The sequence below is a fragment of the Diceros bicornis genome, chromosome 19 (genome assembly GCF_020826845.1).
Source record: "Diceros bicornis minor isolate mBicDic1 chromosome 19, mDicBic1.mat.cur, whole genome shotgun sequence".
In the NCBI taxonomy this organism is placed as follows: Eukaryota; Metazoa; Chordata; class Mammalia; order Perissodactyla; family Rhinocerotidae; genus Diceros; species Diceros bicornis.
The window spans coordinates 29,671,665-29,692,727 of record NC_080758.1 but is presented as its reverse complement, the minus strand read 5'-3'; positions in this window follow the sequence as shown (position 1 = coordinate 29,692,727).

Here is a 21,063-nt window from a genome sequence, read left to right as displayed (position 1 = left end):
AGGCCAAATCTGGAACAATCTGAGCAACAAAAAAAATTGAATTATGCTGTGGTCTGAATGTTGTGTCCCCCTGAAATTCACATGTTAGAATCCTAAAGCCCAATGTGATCATGTTGGAAGGTGAGGCCTTGGAAGGTGATTAGTTCATGAGGGCTCCATCCTCATCAATGGGATTAGTGCTCCTATAGAAGAGACCCCACAGAGATTCCTAACCCCTTCCACCTTGTGAGGACACCATGAGAAATCTGTGAGCAGAGGAGGCCCTCACCCATTCATGCTGGTGCCCTGATTTTGGACTTGCAGCCTCCAGAGCTGAGAGAAATAAATTTCATTGTTTAGAGGGTTTTGTTATAGTACCCCAGCTCAAACAACATCTAAATAAACTATGGACTTTGGTTAATAATAATGTGCCAATATAGGTTCATTATTTGAAATAAATGTACCACACTAATATAAGGTATTAATAATAGGGGAAACTGTGTGCAGCAGTACATGGAACTCTGTATTATCATCCCAATTTTTCTGTAAATCTAAAATTGCTAAAAGGAATAAATCTATTAAAAAAATTCAACCTCCCCTCAGCTGGATCTCTGCTTCTTGCACCCTCTAGGGAAACAACACAAGGAATGGATAGTAGGAAGACTTCTATGTTAATATACCGAAGTTTCATCTCACTTCCCAGGTTTGAGGTTACCTTCTCTTCCTTCCTCTGTCCTCTGTCAGAGCTCACCCCAGACCCAGGCACTCACAGAACCCAGAGGAAGCTGCTTCTCAGTCCCCCAGGATATTCATCTTAAACTTCTCCAGTTAGTAAAGTCCAGTTCAGACCAAGTGGGGTCAGAGAACCTTGGGTTACATGGATGAGGTGAGGTAGCTCTGAGGATCTAACTGGAGGTGTTACTAGATGTCCTGAGTCCAAGGATTCCCAGGTGGAAGACATTCTGAAGTGCCTGGTGAATGCTGTGATGCACCAGGCTGGAGAAGATGGCCCTCAGCTGTCAGCCCTCTTTGGAATTGCCTCAGCTGAGGAGAGCCTCCTTACCCAAGGTCATGCCTGATAACATGCCACATCCAATGACTCATCAACATGGTGATGTAAAGGCCCAGGCTTCTCACTCCAGCTCAGGACACTCTGAAGGAACATCCTAGCACCAGAGCTCCATGGGAGGTCAGCTGAGGTCTTCGCTGAGACTTCATTGCAGCTCAACTTCTCCTTCTACCCAATCCTGCTTCCCTCTCCTCCCTTCCACAGATATTGGTCTTAAATGTACTCCCTCAAAAATGATCTGCTTGTTAATCTTCGATTCAAAGTCTGTTTCCCAGGGAACCCAACCTGGGACAAAGAGGCTGTGTTGAGAACCAGACAAAGTGGGCATCCGTTTGTCTCTAGGGGCCAAGCAGTCATGAAAGGAGGGATTGTTTATACTACCATATATCACAGACCATATAGTCTTACTATACTAAGAGCAAGGAGAGTCCACAAAAGTGTTTATGCAAAAAATGGATGTGATCAGACCCGTGTTGTCAAAGAGCACTTGGGTGAAGGAGGAGGAAGAGATGACAGAGGGCACAAGAAGAAGAAGGTTAGCCTAGGTAAGAGGTCATTGTTTTCTTCAGGCAATAGATAATGCTGGAGATGGAGAAATAGATTCAAGAGGTATTCAGGAGGTAAAACTAACAGGGTCTGGTAGGAGACAGATATGGATGGATGACTGAGGGTGTAGAACATGGGTCCCTTCTTGGTTTCACCCCATGAGCAGATGATGGGCCTCAAACTGAACAGGGTGGGGTGTGAGAAGTTATCTTTGAGTGCATATTATGAACTCTGTTTTGAATATTCGAGGCACACAAATGAACATTTCAAGGTCAAACAATATATAGGTCTGCGTGAGGAGCTCAAGATGACTCTGCTACTAGGATATGGAATTAAGATTTGAACCTAGATTGTATCTTGACATCGAGTTGGTGTCTGAAGAGGAGGCAGGCGTCACAAGGAAGCAATGGGGAAACGGCCATAGCAGCCAGTTCCTGGCTATGGAGGCTTGGACATTAAAGGGTCATCAGCTCAGTTGGGCCAAAGGTTCTTTTAAACAACAATTGTGCTTGAGTAGAGTCCATTCCAGAGGTGAAAAAGAAGGAGGTCCACATGCTGGTTCCTCTCTCTGAGAGTGTTTCTCCTGCTCCTCTACTCCCTTCCTCCAGAGCTGGCCCCAGACCCAGGACAGACAGGAAAGGCAGTCCTCACCTAACCAGGTGTATTTCCAGGTGTGTTGCTTTCCCTCTTGGAGAGTGTTCTCCCAGGCCCACCTTCCCTGGAAGCCCCCTCTATCCTCTAAAGCACAAAACATCACCATCTCCAAAACTCTAACCTCTCTCCCAGTCAAACACAATTCCTCTGCAGGAAGGAGAAAGAGGCAGCTTCCTGTATAGTATGCAGGCATCCATAGCAAACCCAAAAGCTCACAGCAGACGTTGCATCAGGACTCATTTTTACCTCTGACACCTCTGGAGTGGAGTAAGGGGTCTCTTGTCAAGTTCAACTCTATTTCCAAGAATGTGAGGCCATAGAGATCCAGCCTCCTCCCTGCAGCTTTGCTGCTCACTGAGGTCAGATGTTGGGCTCATGCAGAAGCTGGACCACACCTGCCCATCATGAGGTTCTAGAAGCCCCTGGCTCAGACCATGGCTCCAGGGCTCCTAGATAGGCAAGGACTATGGGGGTGGGGAGAACCTCAGATGGAATGAGGCTCGAGAAGAAGCACAAATCTGCAGAAGTTGTGTCCCTCCGCCTTGGAAACCCGGACATTTCCAGCAGCAACTTCTGAGCCTGTAGCAACCTTATCTCTCCAATTTATGATCACAAAAAATATGTGTCACAGTGCCACGGCCTTTCCTCTTATCACAGTCCCCTTCCTCTGACATCATGGAGGCAGGAACTGTCCTCTGTCCTCAGAGTACAGAGTCCTTGGCCTCTTCTGGACCAGATTAAACAGAGCAGGCTCCAACGGTCACCAGGACACCTGTCCCTGCCTCCTCCCCCTACCCACCTCTGCCATCCCTGCTGCTACCTATGCTGCTGGGACTCACAGGTGAGTGGGACCTCAGGTGTGCATGGTGAGGACTCCCTCTGCCTGTTTATTGTGTTCTCCCCACTGATTCCTCCAGAATTTCTTTTGGGAATGTTTTCTCTGTCCGTATTTCAGAACAGGTGGAATTTAGATAACTAGACTGGGATGGCCCCCAGCTCACAAAATCTCCCAGTGGCCGTGTCTGTTCCAGAACCTTTGTGCAGGTAATGGACTCACCCCCATGGTCACACGGCTGAGCACAGCACACATCACAGCTCTCATCCCTCAGCCCCTGGGAACTGAGGATCTGTCTTTTAAACTTATTACCACCACACAGATGCTACCTGCTCAGTGGAGAAAAACACGTTGAAGAACATGAAATTGTAAACCAAGAGAAGAACCCACAATGCCTCCTTCCAGAGATAATCACTGTTAAAATTTGTGGAGGTTTGAGTGCTCATGGAACACTGGCCAGAAGTGGTCACTAGAGACCCGTCTCTCTGGGTCAGTGGTGGAAGCTGAGCCCCGCAGGCTCCCCACAGAACTGCACGGTTCTGCCTCTACACCGTGAAGAGCTGAGCAGCCATGGGGAGCCCACTCCCCAAGGCCATTGGTCTATTGGCAGAGGCTGTGAGTCCCAATTGCCACAGCAGATGGCTTGAGGGTGTCAGACCAGATGAAAGAGGAAGGAAGATTATCTGATTAGGAGGAAGGAGGAGGAAGGCTTGGAGGTTTGAGGAGAAAATAAAATATATGAGACATCCAGGCCCACTGGAGAATTTTAGCAAACATTTAAAGAAGAATTAACACCAATTTTATACAATCTCTTCCAGAAAATAGAAGAAGAGGGACTACCTCCTTACTCATTTTATGAAGCCATTATTACCTTGATAGCAAAAACAGATACAGACTCTACCAAAAACAAAACAAACCTACAGCCCAATATCTCTTACGAACTTAGACACAAAAATCTTCAACAGAATATGGGCAAATAGAATTTAACAATGTGTAAAGCTATGTACCATGACTAAGTCATATTTATTCCAGGCGTGCAAAGCTGATTCTGAAAATCAATCACTGTAATCTACCACATCCACAGGTTAAAGAAGAACAATTGCGTGATATATCAATTGATGCAGAAAAAGCATTTGACAAAATCCAACACCCATTCATGACGAATGCTCGCAGAAAATTAAAAACAGTGGGGAACTTCCTAAATTTGATAAAGAAAATCTACAGGTATCGTTATAATTAATGGTGAAAGACTGGAGGTTTTCTCCCTAAGAGAAGGAACAAGGCAAGGATGTCCATTCTCAACCCCTATTCAACATAGTCCTGGAAGTTGTAGGACAGAGAGAGGGAGAAAGAGAGACGAAGTAGGGAAGGAAAGAAGGAAGGAAGGAAGGAAGGAAGGAAGGAAGGAAGGAAGGAAGGAAGGAAGGAAGGAAGGTAGGAAAGGGGGAAGGAAGGAAGGGATGAAGGAAAGAAGGAAGGATTGGAGAGAAGGAGGGAGGAAGGAAGAAAAGTGTGGAAATTAATAAAAGAAACTTAAATAAATTGGCACAGGGAAGGCCCGTAGGGGGAGCTCTCATGCCCTATCATACATTGTGGATTACTCCAAACACTAAGAGACTTACCTTTGTACTTTGCACAGGAAGTAAAACTACTTTACTTCTTCTTCTTCTTTTTACTTTGTGTGAGGAAGACCAGCCCTGAGCTAACATCCCCTGTCAATCCTCCTCTTTTTGCTGGGAAAGATTGGCCCTGGGCTAACTTCTGTGCCCATCTTCCTCTATTTTATATGGGATGTCCCCACAGCATGGCTTGACAAGTGGTGCGATGGTCCATGCCCAGGACCTCAACCTGCGAACCCCGGGCCCCCGAAGCAGAGCGAGCGAACTTAACCCCTAAACAACCGGGCGGGCCCCTACTTTACTTCTGCTGGAAGATTTCTCTCCCACCCAGCAACAGCCCAGCCAATGAGAAACTCCACAGCTCAGCCAAAGATAAAACATTGCCACCCCGAACTGTTACTTTCCCACAACAGACTTTAAAACATCCCCTCCCTGTTCTCCATTTTTCTCTATAAAACCAGCTCCCCTCCTTTATTTTCTGGATTTGTCTATGATTCTCCACGGCATGCACATCCAAAATTGCAATTCTTTTGTCTATTCAAATAAACTCATTTTGAGGACAAATTAACAAGTGAATTTGTTTTCAAGCTGAAATATATGGTGTCAGAAAACTGAGATCCAAAGGAGGAGACCCTGTAGAGACTATGACCCCAAGAATCAAGTGAGGTACCCCCACCGAGCCCCTTGTGCTCCTCGCTTCTGACAGTTACTCCCTGCTTTCAATTTGATGAGTGTCAACTCAGATTCTGAGCTCTGCTCTCCTTGTGTTTTGAGCTCTCAGACTTTATTCAGGATCTGAAGAGGCTTTGTCCTCTCTGGGGAGGACATTTGTCCTCCCAGTTCAAGCCTCTGTCCTTGGGCTCGAGGCATCGTCTTGGTGAGTACTCAGTTGTTTTCTGAAGGTAGCACAGTTCCTTTTGGGGCTCAGCCTTGCTAAATAACCAGGAGATTTTCTTTTTTCTATTGAATTTATTTTATTGAGGTTACATTGTTAATAACATTATATAAATTTCAGGTGGACATAATTATATTTTGACTTCTGTATAGACTGTATCTTGTTCACCACCAAGAGTGTAGTTTCCATCGGCCACCATACAATGTGCCCCTTTACCCCTTTCGCCCTCCCCCCACCCCCTTCCCCTCTGGTAACCACCAATGCGTTCTCCATTTCTACGTGTTTGTTGTTAGTTTATCTTTACACATATGAGTGAAGTCATATGGTAATTGTTTTTCTCTGTCTGACTTATTTCACTCAGCATAATACCCTCAAGTTTCATCCACGTTATTGCAAATGGGACAATTTCATCTTTTTTATGGCTGAGTAGTATTCCATTGTGTGTGTGTGTGTGTGTGTGTGTGTGTGTGTGTGTGTGTGTGTGTGCATGTATCCCTCTTCTCTATTCATTCATCCATTGATGGGCACTTAGGTTGCTTCCAAATCTTGGCTACTGTGAATAATGCTGCAATGAACGTAAGGGTGCATATATCTTTTCAAATTACTGTTTTCATATTCTTTGGATAAATACCCAAAAGTAGAATAGTTGGGTCAAACGGTATTTCTATTTTCCATTTCTTGAGAAATCACTGAACTTTTTTCCGTAGTGGCTGCACCAATTTGATTCCCACCAGCAGTGTATGAGGGTTCTTTTTTCTCCACATCCTCTCCAACACTTGTTATTTCCTGTCTTTTTAATAATAGCCATTCTGATGGGTGTGGTGATATCTCACTGTAAATTTGATGTGCATTTCCCTAATAATTAGTGATGTTGAACATCTTTTCATTGTCCCTGTTGGCCATCTGTATGTCTTCTTCGGGACAGTGTTCATCACTTCTGACCATTTTTTGATCAGCTTGTTTGTTGTTTTGTTGTTGAGTTGTATGAGTTCTTTACATATTTTGGATGTTAACCTTGTATCGGATATATGATTTGGAAATATTTTCTCCCAGTTGGTGGGTTGTAACTTTTCATTTTGTTGATGGTATCCTTTGCCGTACAGAAGCTTTTTAGTTTGAGGTAGTCCCTTTTTAAAATTTTTTCTTTTGTTTCCCTTGCCTGAGGAGATATGATATTCAAAAAGATACTGCTAAGACCAATATCAAGGGCATACTGCCTATGTTTTCTTCCAGGAGTTTTATAGTTTCAGGTCTTACATTCAAGTCTTTAATCCATTTGGACTTAATTTTTGGGTAGGGAGTTAGATAATGGTCTACTTTCCTTCTTTTGCATGTGGCTGTCTAGTTTTGCCAACACCATTTATTGAAGAGACTTTCCATTCTCCATTGTATGTTCTGGGCTCCTTTGTTGAAAATCAGCTGTCCTTAGATGTGTGGGTTTATTTCTGGGCTATCAGTTCTGTTCCATTGATCTGTGTGTCTGTTTTTGTGCCAGTACCATGCTGTTTTGATTACTATAGCTTTGTAATATATTTTGAAATCAGGGAGTGCAATACCTCCAGCTGTGTTCTTTCTTCTCAGCTTTGTCTGTTCAGGGTCTTTTGTTCCTCTATATACATTTTAAGATTCTTTGTTCTATTTCCATGAAAAGCATCATTGGGATTCTGATTGGGATCACATTGAATCTGTCAATTACTTTAGGTAGTATGGACATTTTAACTACGTTTATTCTTCCAATCTATGAGCACAGAATATCTCCATTTCTTTAGGTCTTCTTCAATATATTTCAAAAATGTCTTATAGTTTTCAGGGTATAGTCTTTCACCTCCTTGGTTAAATTTATTCCTAGGTATATTATTCTCTTTGTTGCAATTGTCAATGAGATTGTATTCTTGATTTCTCTCTCTCTTCCTTCGTGATTATTGTATAGAAATGCAACTGATTTTTGTATGTTGAGTTTGTACCCTGCAAGTTTACTGTATTTGTTAATTATTTCTAATAGCTTTTTGATGAATTCTTAAGGGTTTTCTATATACAGAATCATGTCATTTGCAAATAGTGACAGTTTTACTTCTTCTTTTCCCATACGGATACCCTTTTCTTGCCTAATCGCTCTAGCTAGGACTTCCAATACTATGTTGAATAAGAAAGGTGACAGTGGGCATCATTTCATTGTTCCTGTTCTTAGAGAAATAGTTTTCAATTTTTCACCAATCACTATGATATTGGCTATGGGTTTGTTATATATGGCCTTTATTATGTTGAGATACTTTCCTTCTATACCCATTTTATTGAGAGTTTTTATCATAAATTGATGTTGGATCTTATCAAATACCTTCTCTGCATCTAGTGAGATGCTCATGTGATTTTTATTCTTTGTTTCTTTATGTGCTCTATCACATTGATTGATTTGTGGATGTAGAACCATTGTTGCATCCCTGGAATAAATCTCATTTGGTCGTGGTGTATGATACTTATAATGTACTGTTATATTCAATTGGCTAATACTTTGTTGAGGATTTTTGCATCTAGGTCAGCAGTGATATTTGCCCACAATTTTCTTTTTTTTGTGTTGTCCTCGTCTGGTTTTGGTATCAGGGTGATGTTGGCCTCATATAGTGAGTTAGGAAGTGTCTCGTCCTCTCAATTTTTTTGAAGAGTTTGAGAAGGATAGGCATTAAATCTTTGAATGTTTGGGAGAATTCACCAGAGAAGCAGTCTGGGACCTGGACTTTTGTTTTTGGGGAGGTTTTTTATGACTATTTCAATCTGTTTAGTTGTGATTGGTCTGTTCAGATTCTCTCTTTATCTTTTTTTTTTTTAATTGTGGTAACACGGTGTATAATGTTATATAAATTACGAGTGTACATCATGTTTGATTTCTTTGTAGATTACATCATGTTCACCACCCAGAGACTAATTACAATCCATCACCATACACATGTGCCTAATCATCTCTTTCACCCACCCCCTCATCCCTTCCCCTCTGGTAACCACCAATCCAATAACTGTCTCTACGTGTTTGTTTGTTGTTGTTTTTATCTTCTATTTATGAGTGAGATCATATGATATTTGACTTTGCCCCTCTGACTTATTTCACTCAGCATATTACCCTCAACGTCCATCCATGTTGTCACAAATGACCATATTTCATCTTATTTTATGGCTGAGTAGTTTTCCATTGTGTGTATATACCCCATCTTCTTTATCCATTCGTCCCTTGATGGGCACTTAGGTTGCTTCCAAGTCTTGGCTATTGTGAATAACGCTGCAGTGAATAGAGGGGTGCATATATCTTTACACATTCGTGTTTTCACGTTATTTGGATAAATACCCAACAGTGGAAGAGCTGGATCGTATGGTAGTTCTATTATTAATGTTTTGAGGAATCTCCATACTGTTTTCCATAGTGGCTGCAGCAGTTTGCACTCCCACCAGCAGTGTATGAGAGTTCTCTTTTCTCCACATCCTCTCCAACGCTTACTATTTTCTATCTTTTTCTTGTCATAAGGACGGGAGTAATGAGCTTCGAGCTCTTTCTTGTCAGAGTTGAAAACAGAAGGCCCTGTTGTGGCCATTTTCATAGCATCTAACTACAGCCAGTGAGAGACATTAAGGGTCATGAAGTCAAAGGACTATAATCTTCTTGAAATCACAAAGACTTTGACACATAGACTCAGTCTTCAACGGGGAGTCAGAAATTCTAAGAATAAAACTTCCCCAGATTGAAACTCTCCATGGCGCTCTCCAGCTTACAAGATGACATCACATAAAGCCTTTTTGATTGTCTGGCCTGTTCCACCTCTCCAGCCTCATTTCTCACCACCTATGTCACCCCACCCCCATCCTGTCCCCACTGCCCCTCCCCCTAGAAAACAAACTCCGTGTCACACTCAGGGTTCCCGCCGTGTCCTAAACGCATTGAGATCCCCTGATGCGCCTTGAACATTGCCTAGAATGTGGCAAACCTCCATGATAATTTGTGGAACTAGTTAATGAATAAAAGTATAAAGCTCTTATCATAGCGTGTAGCACACAGAAGTATCAAAAGTGGCCAATCTCTGTCGTGCACCTGATTTGTGCCTGAAACTCTTCTGAGCCCTTCACAGGTATTGATTTATTTTATTTTCATAACCTTATGTGGTAGGTACTATTATTATTCCATTATAAACATGAGGAAACTGAGGCACAGAGAGGTTAGCAACTTGCACAAGGTTACCCAGATGGTAAGTGGCAGAGCTGGGAGTCAAACACAGGGCAACCTCATCAAAGAGTTGTAATTAGTATGAGGCTCCTACTATTTGCCAGGCACTGTGCTAGTGCTAGATGCATTACATCCGTGATCTCTAATTTCATGATAACTGCCATTTAATACATGAAGAAATGGAGGCCCAGAGATGTTAGGCAACTTGTCCAGGGTCACATAGCCAGGAAGAGCTAGAACTAATGATCAAGCCAGATCTGCCTGCTGTAAATCCCACACTCTCTCCTATTTTCAGCATGGCTTCTGGGCTGTCACTTAAGGAAAGGAAGCCATCAAACTCCTACTCTTCCTTTAAGATACAGCTCAAGGGTCCTTTCTGCGGTGACACTTCCCCTGACCTCTTCCTCACCCAACCCCAGTGCCCCAGTCAGTCCCTTCCTACTTGAGCCTCCACACTCCCAACCCCTGCCCTTCACACAGTGGTCTAGTGGTTAAGAATACTGCTCTGTGCACACGTGGTCTCGGGTTCAAATCATGGTTTCCCTGGGGAACATTGACTAACCCTGTGTGTGATCCCTTAAGGGTGATTATTTTCTCATATGCAGAATGGTGCTAAGAAAAGCACCTCCCTCACAGGGTGTGGTGAAATATGCACCAATCTTAGCCCAGGGCTGTGAAGCCCTTACCCCACTGTGCTGTAATTGTCTGTTTCAGTGTCTGTCTCCATCACTGACTTGATGGCAGGAACTGATTCTGATGATCTCTCTGCCCCTAGCACCCACCCTGGCTGAGAAGGGGTATTAAATAAATGTGAAGTAAATGAATGAAAAAGAAATAACTGAATCTTAGAATCCTGGTCTCACAATTTCATACATAAAATCTAAGAACCTGGCATCACGTAACTGCAAAGTTGAAAGAATCTTAGAGACCAACTTCCCGCGGATTTCAATCATTTTGACTATCACCCACAGTTAGTAACGCACTTTATGTTCCCATCCAGTGCAAACACACAAATACACACACACACACACACACACACACACACACACTGACAGTTTCAAGAAACAGTACCTTCCCTTACTGTGTGGAATAAACTAGGATATTTAGTTCCTCTTCTCGTCTCTTCTTTTCTTTCTCTTCTCTTCTTCTCTTCTCTTCTTTCTCTTCTCTTCTCTTCTCTTCTCTTCTCTTCTCTTCTCTTCTTTCTCTTCTCTTCTCTTCTCTTCTTTCTCTTCTCTTCTCTTCTCTTCTCATCTCTTCTCTTCTCTTCTTTCCTCTCTTTTCCAATTTTAACAGGCGCGGCTTTAGGTCCACGAAATTGATTGTGACCACGATTGTGTTGTGGCCTCTGGTTTGAAAAACACTTCTCCAGTCCAGCTGCTCAGCCTGCGCCTTCCTCCAGCGTCCCTGACCTGAGCCTGTACTTGCACACCCCTGGATAGGGAAGTGGCCCACAGAAGGTGAGAGTTTCATTGTGGGACAGCAGGAATTGTTAGAAAGTCCTTTCTCTGAAGTCAAAACGAGCCTGCGGTAACTTCCCGGTTGGTGCCGTCTGGCTTGCTGGTCTCTTTGGCTGCGTCTTCTGGAGCAGGTCACTTCCTCTCGCTGGGGTCACTTTCCTCCCCTGCCCCCACCCATGAGCCCCACCGAAGTGCGTTGTGCCTAAAAGCCCATCATCAAAGCCAGTCTTTGGGGTTAAGGCTTTGATCTTCACCCACCATCTCCCATTGTTGTGTTTGTGGGGGTCACTGGAGCCAATCCATCCGTAGTGGCTGAGTCTTCAGTTCCTGTACAGAGAAGTGTGGGGACTGCTGAGGTATCAGAGTCTGAAGGGTGGTGGGAGGGTGTTGCTGGTGATGTCAGAGACCCGGATGCCACAAAGGGGCCCTGCAGGGTCCTGGGTCCTGCCACACAGCAACCTGAGGTGGCTCCTACCCCCCGCATCAGACCTGCTCCCTCTGGAGTAGTTTGCCTCTCCTCACCTCAGAAAGGCAAGGGCAGGAGGCAGCACAAACCACATAATTAGCAGAACCTGGTGCAAACTGAGAACGCAGAGCTCTTGTTCAAAAATCAGGAAGTGTTTCAATACAGTGAGAGCAGAGCAGTAAATCAAGCACGAGCCCCTCTGAGTGTGGGCCCTGGGCAACTGCAGGGTCGGATACCCATGATGCTGACCCCGGCCCTGTGCCTGGGAGGCAGGCTCAGCGGCCGCGTGCGAGTGAGGCCTGGGACCCCCGAGTGCAGGAGAGGAAACCAGGCCCGTGAATATTCGGGGAAGAGGGTCCTTACAGACCTCCTGGGCCAAACCCTCCATGTCCAGTTGTAGAATCTGAGGCCCAGAGAGATGGCCCAAGGTCACCCTGCAAATTGGTGGCAGAGCCAGATCACAGCCCTGGACCCTCCCTCTGTTTCCTCTCCATTCCTTCTGGAGTTGGTCTCATCCCTTGCAGTATCTTTAGAAACCGTTCACATGATGACAATTTGCAAATGTCTATTCCCCCTCCCCACCACCCATCTCTCTCCTCACAAGCTCCAGACTCCCGTGTCCAGCTGTCCACACCTGCAGGGGCCTCAGGCTTCCTTTCCTCCCCCAGCTTCCTCCCTGACCCTGCCACCCACTCCCCCACAGCCACCAGAGTGAGTTACTAATTTATAAATTTATCCTGCCACACCTCTGCTCTCAGCCCACCGATGCGTTGCACACACGTCACAATTCAACCTCTTTACCACGGCCTACAAGACCAGGCCCTGTGGTTTCTCCCATGATTGTCTGCCTCCCTCCCCTCTGCTCCCAGACAGTGACCTTGCTGGTGCTCCGAAGCCCCAGCTCACGCCTACCCTGCGTGCCGCCTTCCTTCTCTGGAGCTCTTCCCCCAGATCTCCCCGTGGCTCCTTCATTCATTCAGGGCTCAGCTCACGTGTCTCTTCCCCCAGAGGTCTTCCTATGCACCCTGTCCCAAATACACCCCCGCACTCTCTCTCCCCTGCCTCCTTTATTTTCCTTCATACAGTTAACCCCTCCTTGAAATGACATTGCACATTTGTTCCTTTATTTTCAGTCTTCCCTCTACAATGTAGCTTCCTCAAGGGTCGAAATCTGTCTTGCTCTCTGCTCAGTTGCTCAGTGCCTTGAGTGGTGCCTGGCATATAATTAATGGTCTATCAAGAGCTGTTGTAGGAGTGAAGAAACTGATAATGAAATGAATTCATTTAGCAAAGCTGTTCAGAGGCTATTCTGTGTCAGGTGCTGTGGTGGGTCCCGAGGACTCAGACATGGAGCAAGTGGGCAGGAAAGGCTCCCTGCCCTCCAGGAGTTGGGTCGTCGTCTTGGGGAGAGATACGTCTTTGTTTGGGGAGCAGCAGAGTGACAGGAGTGGCCTGTCTAAGCTGGGGTAAGCCTGTCTAAGACGATGGGGTGAGGGTGAAAGATAATGGGTCCCTGCAGCAAAGCTTGGATTTTAGGGACAATCAATGTCCCTTTTTTGAAGAGCTAAGGCCTCTCTGTCCCTCTCTGTTCCTTCAGCCCATGAGGCCAGGGCTGGGGCCCACACTCATGATGAGGGATCTTGGGGCCCCTGACCCCGTAGGAGCTGGGGCTTACAGACTGGGTGAGACCCATTTCCTGCTGGCGCTGGAATCAGATAGAAGAATGGCTTGGCTCCACCCAGAGGAGATGAGCCTCCCCCAGTGTGCACGGGGCCCAGCCTGAGGGAGCCTGTGGGCACCTTGTCCCACCTCAGACCACCCCAAGAGGACTCCAATCTCCCCACTTCTCCCCAAGCCATCCAGCCTCACAGAGCAGGCCGCCCGTGGCTACCCAGCCCCTGTAGCCCCACCCTGGTGTGGTCACTCTCCTCCTTCCCTGCAGATGGGGTGACTGAAGCCCAAGGGCAGATGTGAGGGCCCTTGAAAGTAAAGTCACTACCTCTAAGTCTTCTCTGCTTTCTCATTGGTAGTGTTTGCTCCTTTTCCTTAACCCCATAGCACGCGTACCCTCTCTTGTTTATTTATCCATCCATCCATCCATCCATCCATCTATCCATCCATCCATCCATCTATCCATCCATTCAACAAACATTCATTGAGCACTTACTACGCTCCCGGCACTTACTTACAGTAGTGAATGAGAGCTTGGTCCCTGCCCTCACGTGCTTAGAGTCTAATGAGGGGAAGAGTCATATTGCAGACACAGTCATGCACTGCATAACAATATTTCCTTCAATGATGGTTGACATAAATGATGGTGGTCCCATAAGATTTTAATGGAGCTGAAAAGTTCCTATTGCCTAGTACCATCGTTGTCATAGTAACACCGTAGTGCAACACATAACTCACATGTTTGTAGTGATGCTGGTGTAAAGAAACCTACTACTCTGCCAGTCTTATAAAAGTAAATCACATACAATTATGTACAGTACATGATACTTGATAACGGTAATAAATGACTATGTTACTTGTTTATGTATTTACTACATTGTACTTTGTGTCATTATTTTAGAGTGTACTTTTCTACTTATAAAAAAAGTTTACGGTAAAAGAATGTGCCATATAACACTGCCAGCAGCCTCACACATCTCCTGTTTACTGCGTCTCTTGATTGCATCATTTTCTCTTGTGCTTGATTTAATCTCATGTTGTCTTGTTCATTATGTCCCCCAAGATTACAAAATCCACTGCCTCTGTTGCCAGTAAGAGGCCACATTGATGACTGACCTGGAAACAAAACTAAAAGGGATTAAGGACTACAAAGGTGGAAAATCAGTGATAATTATTGTTCACCAGTCAAGCACGTCCCATTCCACCCTAGCTACGACCTTCAAGAACAAGAACAAAGTGATGGAAGCTGTTAAAGGATCTGCTTCATTGAAGGCAGTGAGACTAACAAAAATTCATGAACGGTCTATATCAGACATGGAGAAACTTCTAGTGACCTGGATTGAAGACCAGTCACAGAAGCGTATCTCTCTCAGCACAGTGACAATCACAAAGAAAAAATTTTGTGATGTTGAAAGAAAAAGCTGGACCTGACTATAGTGTTGAATTTACTGCTAGCTCTGGGTGGTTTAAATGACTCAAGAATCATTCTTCATGACATAATGTGAGTGAGTGGTGAGTGTGCGAGTGCTGATGTGAAGGCAGCTGAAGAATTTTTGGAAACTCCAGATGAGCTGATTGGGGAGGAAAATTACTTTCCTGAGCAAATATTCGATATGGATAAAACTTCGCTATTCTGGGAAGGGAGGACAAAAGGACTTTCATCCATGAGGAGGTCAAGTCAATGTCAGGGTTCAAAGCTTTTAAGGACAAGATAACACTCTTTCTTGGGGGCAATGTCGCAGTTACAAATTGAAACTGTTTGTGATCTGGCACAGTGACAACCCCAGGGCCTTCAAGCATATCAGTAAATACACACTGCCAGTGTAACTGTACTACAGGAGCAGTAAGAAGTCATGGATGACCCAGCTCCTCTTCCAAGATGCCCTCCTCAATTGCTATCGCTGAAATGGAGAAGTACTGTTTGGAGAATAACATACCTTTCAAGATTTTGCTTATTGTTGACAATGCTCCTGGGCAACTTCCTTGTATTGGTGATCTTCGTCCCAAGGTCAAATTGGTGTTTCTCCCTCCAAACACCACCTCTTTGATCCAACCAATGGATCAAGGAGTTATAGCAGCTTTTAAGGCCTACTACTTGAGAAGGACCTTTGCCCAGGCTATTACTGCAACTGAGGAAGACACTGATGCAATTCTGGAAGGAATACAACCTTTATGACTACATCAAGAATCTTGCTTGGGCTTGGGGTGATGTCACTGAGGAGTGTATGAATGGCATCTGGAATAAAATACTCAAGAGGTTCATCCATGATTTCAAAGGATTTCCCAAAGATGAGGAGGTTGCAAAAATAGACAAGGCTGTAGTCGAGATGCCAAACAACTTTAATCAGGGTGTGGATGAGGATGACATTGAGGAGCTCCTAGAGGTGGTTCCGGAAGAATGGACTAATGAGGAGTTGTTGGAACTGGAACAGGAATGTACAGCTGAAGAAAAAGCAAGAGAAAAGGAAACTGCAGAAGAAGAGAAAGAAGAAACCCCAAGAAAATTCACAGTGAGGAGTTTAGCAGAAGCTTTGCAGACCTCAACCAGCTCCTTAAAAAGTTTGAAACCATGGACCCCAATACCAAAAGCTTTTCATTGATAGAAAGGAATGTTCATGGTGCGTTATCTGCTTACAAGCGAATCTATGATGAAAAAAGAAACAAACCAAGCTAACCACCACAGACATACTGCTGGAAAGAGAGACACTTCCTCAAGGAGAGCCTCAGGCAGGTCTTTCCGGAGGTGTTCCAGAAGAAGGCATTGTTATCACAGGAGATGACAGCTCCATGCGTGTTGTTGCCCCTGAAGACCTTCCAGTGGGACAAGATGTGGAGGGGGACGCCAGTGATATTGATGATCCTGACCCCGTGTAGGCCTAGGCTAATGTATGTTTCTCTCTTAGTTTTAATAAAAAGTTTAAAAAGTAAAAAACAATAAAAACTTTTAAAAATAGTGAAAAGCTTATAGAATAAGGATATAAAGAAAGAAAATATTTTTATACAGCTGTACAATGTGTTTGTGTTTTAAGCCGTGTTGATACGAAAGAGTCAAAAAGTTAAAAAATTTAAAAAGTTTATAAAGTAAAAAAGTTACAGTAAGATAAGGTTAATTACTGAATAAGGAAAAAATATATATATATTTTGTGTGTGTGTGAGGAAGATGAGCCCCCAGCTAACATCTATGCTAATCTTCCTCTTTTTGCTGAGGAAGACCAACTCTGAGCTAACATCTATTGCCAATCCTCCTCCTTTTTTTCCCACAAAGTCCCAGTAGATAGTTGTATGTCATAGTTGCACATCCTTCTAGTTGCTGTGTGGGACATGACCTCAGCATGGCCAGAGAAGCGGTGTGTCAGTGCATGCTCGGGATCTGAACCCGGGCCGCCAGTAGTGGAGTGCGTGCACTTAACCGCTAAGCCACGGGGCCGGCCCTAAAGAAAATATTTTTTATAAATTTAATGTAGCCTAGTGTACAGTGTTTATAGAGTCTATAGTCGTGTACAGTAATGTCCTAGGCCTTTACCTTCACTTACAACTCACTCACTGAATCACCCAGAGCAACTTCCATCCTGCAGGCTCCATTTGTGGCAAGTGCCTTATACGAGTATACCATATTTTACCTTTTATACTGTATTTTTAGTGTACCTTTTCCATGTTGAGATACACAAATACTTACCATTGTGTTACAATTGCCTATGGTATTTAGTACAGTAACATGCTCTGCACGTTTGTAGCCTAGGAACAATAGGCTGTACCATAGCCCAGGTGTGTAGTAGGCTATAACATCTAGGTCTGTGTAAGGACACTCCAGGATGTTCACACAATGATGAAATTGCCAAAGACATTTCTCAGAACGTATCCCCATCAGTAAGTGTCACACAACAGTAATTGCAAATTAAAAATTAAATACAGCCGTGATAACTGCTATGGAAGAGAAGTATCTGAACCCCTGGGGGCGTCAGGGTGGGGAAGGCTTTCCTGAGGGAGAAACTTTCACCCAAGACCGTGCTGTCCAATACGGCAGACACTGGCCACACGTGGTTATTGAGCACTCGAAATGTGGCTGGGGCCACAGAGGAGCTAAATTTTTAATTGTATATATTCTTAATTAATTGAATTTAAATTTAATAACTGAAGCAGTGTAACATAGATATATAGTTTTTGTTAAACACAACTTTATTGTTTTGGTAGGAGTACATTTCACTTTGTTGAAAATTTCAAACACTAAAGGAAAAAATAATGTGAAATAGCACAATATTTTTTATATTGTTTACATGTTGATGATATGATTTCAGATATTGGGTTAAAGAAAATATATTAGTTGAAATTAATTTCACCTCTTTCTTTTTACTTTTTCAGTGTGGACACTAGGAAATCTAAACTCCCTCTGTGGCTCACACTGTGTTTCTATGGATAGAGCTGAGCTAAGAGCAGAAGGGTGTGGGAGGAGTTAACACACAGCAGCAGCGTGAAGGGTACGGGGGGCACGTCACATTTCTTAGGGTGGAAACTCACATTTATTTGGCTCCTGTTTTATGCTCAGGACTTTAGACTTCATATGCACAAGACCCAGTCACGGTAGATGTCACTAGCCTCTTGTGACAGATGGGGAAACTGAGGCTCGGGCTTGACCAAGGTCCGGTGGCTGGTGTGACCGCTTCATTGAACTGTCTGCACTGTGCAGGGGGTCAACCTGACCTGGTTCATTGGTCTCTGAGCGCTGCTTTCACCTCGGCTCTGTCAACTTTCCCCTTCCTGCCTCTCTCTGGTCTCTCAGGCAGAGCCCACGTCTCTGGACACCTGCAGAATGGGACCACGGATGAATCATTTTATCAAACTTTTCTGAAAAAGCTATTCTGTGTCAGGCCCTGTTTAAAGGCCAGTCCAAACCAGGCTGGTTCCCAATGTCAACATCACGTCCAGTGCAGAGTCAATTCCACACCCTCCTTCCCTCACCACAGCCAGCGCTGCCCTCAAGTCCCCACCGAGGGATCTGGAAGGGGTGGAGGCGAAGCGTTCTTCTGTTCCCCCTCCCTTCCCTGAATTGGGTCACAGGTGTGGATCCTTTGGCGGGCCGTGTGTGTGTGTGTGCATGTGTGTGCATGTGTGTGTGCATGTGCTGTGTGTGTTGTAGGGCTGCCTGCTGCACAGCTCTCTCGTGCGTGATCTGATCCAGCTCCACAGCTCCAGCCCCTGGAGTCCATGCTGCCATCTTGATGGGCTGTCGACCATATGCTCTGAGCTCTCCGAGGACCTCGCCCCCTGCCACTCTGCATGGGGGAAGTTCAGGCTGCTCCCCTGCCACCCCATCCCTCTGCCCTGCCCTCTCTCTTCAGTTCCTTTCTCTCGTGCTCGGGGCAGCAAGACCACTGTCTTCCTCAGAAGACACCTGGGGGTGAGAGGCTGGCCTCCTCCTCCTGCAGGCACCCCGATCTCTAGGATTTATCTTCTCGGGGTGCCTTGCTTGGCTGAGGCAGCAGTGGGGGTTGTGAGGGAAGAGATTCCATAGCAGTCTCGCCCAGGCAGACTAGTCCCCCCACAGTTAGCTGAGTCTACAGAGCAGGGGGGCAGATGGGATGGCTGGGGGTGCAGGCCAGACTTTGCTGCTTTTTATCAGCCCTGAGAACATACCTGGTCTCAAAGGTTCATTCATTATGACTCAGTACCTACTCTGTGCCCAGCACAGAGCTGGGTGCTGGTTACAACAATGAATGAAAGACAGCAATCCTCATGGCCAATCATTTTTCATGGGGAAACAGATAAAACAAAGAGGTGTGTATGTCAGCTCTGGCCATTGGGGAAGTCAAATTGAGCAGAGTAAGGGGATGGAGAGGCCAGCGCAAGGGCTGCTGCGTTTAACATTCATCTTCCCCTAACTCAGAGCCTGGTAGACAGTTCTGGGCAACAGGAGCAGCCCTGGCCGACGCTCTGCAATCCTAGTAAAGTGGTGGGGCAGGGGCTGGGTTTCCAAGTTTATGCTCTGTCTTTGTTTTATTTGGTCGTATATGCCCGGGCCACTTCACCAACTCTTCCTAGACCACATCCCATCCACTCTGTGGTCTCAGAAGCCCTCCCTGGGCATGGGCCAGAGCAGGCTCTCCATCACATCTGTTCATCATGAAGGAGGCTCACCACATCAGAGGGAGCTCTGTTGCTTGAAGCTGTAGGTGGATCCCAGCCCTTGCCATTGTGGCTTGTGGGGCATCAGAGACAGTCAGCACCCAGTCCAAAGGCAACAGACGCATCCCAGGCTGAAGACATCCGGCCTGAAGTTTTGGGGTATAGAAGGAAGCCTGGGCCACAGTGACCACTTCTCTCACTGTGGCTCCAACCACTGCTCCAGGCCTGGGGGTGGATGGATGGCCAGGAAGCACGTGGCCCTCCCCAGGCTGTCAGGAGAACAGGCAGTGCCCCGGGCTCATGTAGAGCCTCATCAGGGGGTTGGTGCGCATGGCCCTCCTGGGCTTCTACCCCGTCTCCCTGACATCAGCTCTGGTCTGGGTGGCTACCAGATCTAGGTCAGAAAGGGCATGAGGGTGGGAAGACAGAGGGAGAGAGGAACCCCCTGAGTGATGACCCTAAGTCAGTTAGACCTGCTTAACATCCCTTCTGAGCCACTGACAGGTCATGGTGTGACCTTGTGCAAGTCCTTAAAACTTTCTGAGTCTCTGTTTCTTCTTCTGGTAAGTGGGGACAATAAGACCAGCCTCCCATGGTTGAGATGCAGATGAAAATGAGCACCCACACTTGAAAGTGCTTTATAAATCACAGGTGCTATGTAGGGGTGGGGTGATGGTTACCAGAGGAGGGGAGAGCACGATGCAGAAGGTACCAGAGCTGTGTGCTAAGAGGCCATGCTCCCTTGGCCTCCAGAGCTGCCCTCATCACCCGTGACTCTGTGTTGTCAATGCTGGTTTATTCCCCACACACCTGACCAGATGCTCCTCAAGGGCAGGGGTCCCATCTCACACATCTCTGTGTCTCCAGCACTCAACTCCCATACTGGCTCAGAGCAGGTGCTCAGGAGATGCAGTGAAGACTTGGAGAGGTCCCTGCTGTCAGAACTCTGTCCTTAGGAGAATGGAAGAGTCTAGTCCTGCAGTTGTCTTGGGATGACTCCAGAAGACAGATCCTAGGGGAGCAGAAGAGGTACTTTGTCATAGTCCCAGCTTTGTGAGGATGGAGGAAGCTGCCTCAGGTGGAGAGCTCCCCGTCACTGGAGGTGAGAAAGCAGAGGATGGAGGCCTGATGAGTTGTTGATGGGAAGGACCTGATTAGGAAGGACAACCATCAGGGTCTGCAGTGCTTCTTGACTTCACACTTATGTCCAAAGTGGAAACCTTGATTCCTCAGCACACCTCTCCTATCCCAAAAGGGTCTAGTTTTCCCCATCTCAAAAACTAGAACCACTGTCCACCCAGATGCTCAAGAGAAGAACCTAAGAATTATTTACCCATAATTATTGCGTCCCTCGTCCCACAACCAGTCTATCACCAAGTCCTGTTGGGTGTATCTTCCAAATGTCTCTAGGGTTCCTCCATGTCTCACCACCCTAGTCCAGGCACCATCACCTCACACCTGGACGTCTGCGCCAGCCTTCCCACTGGTCTCCGTTCTCCCATCCTGCCAGCCTCCTTTCCACTCTCCACAAGGTAACCCCATTTA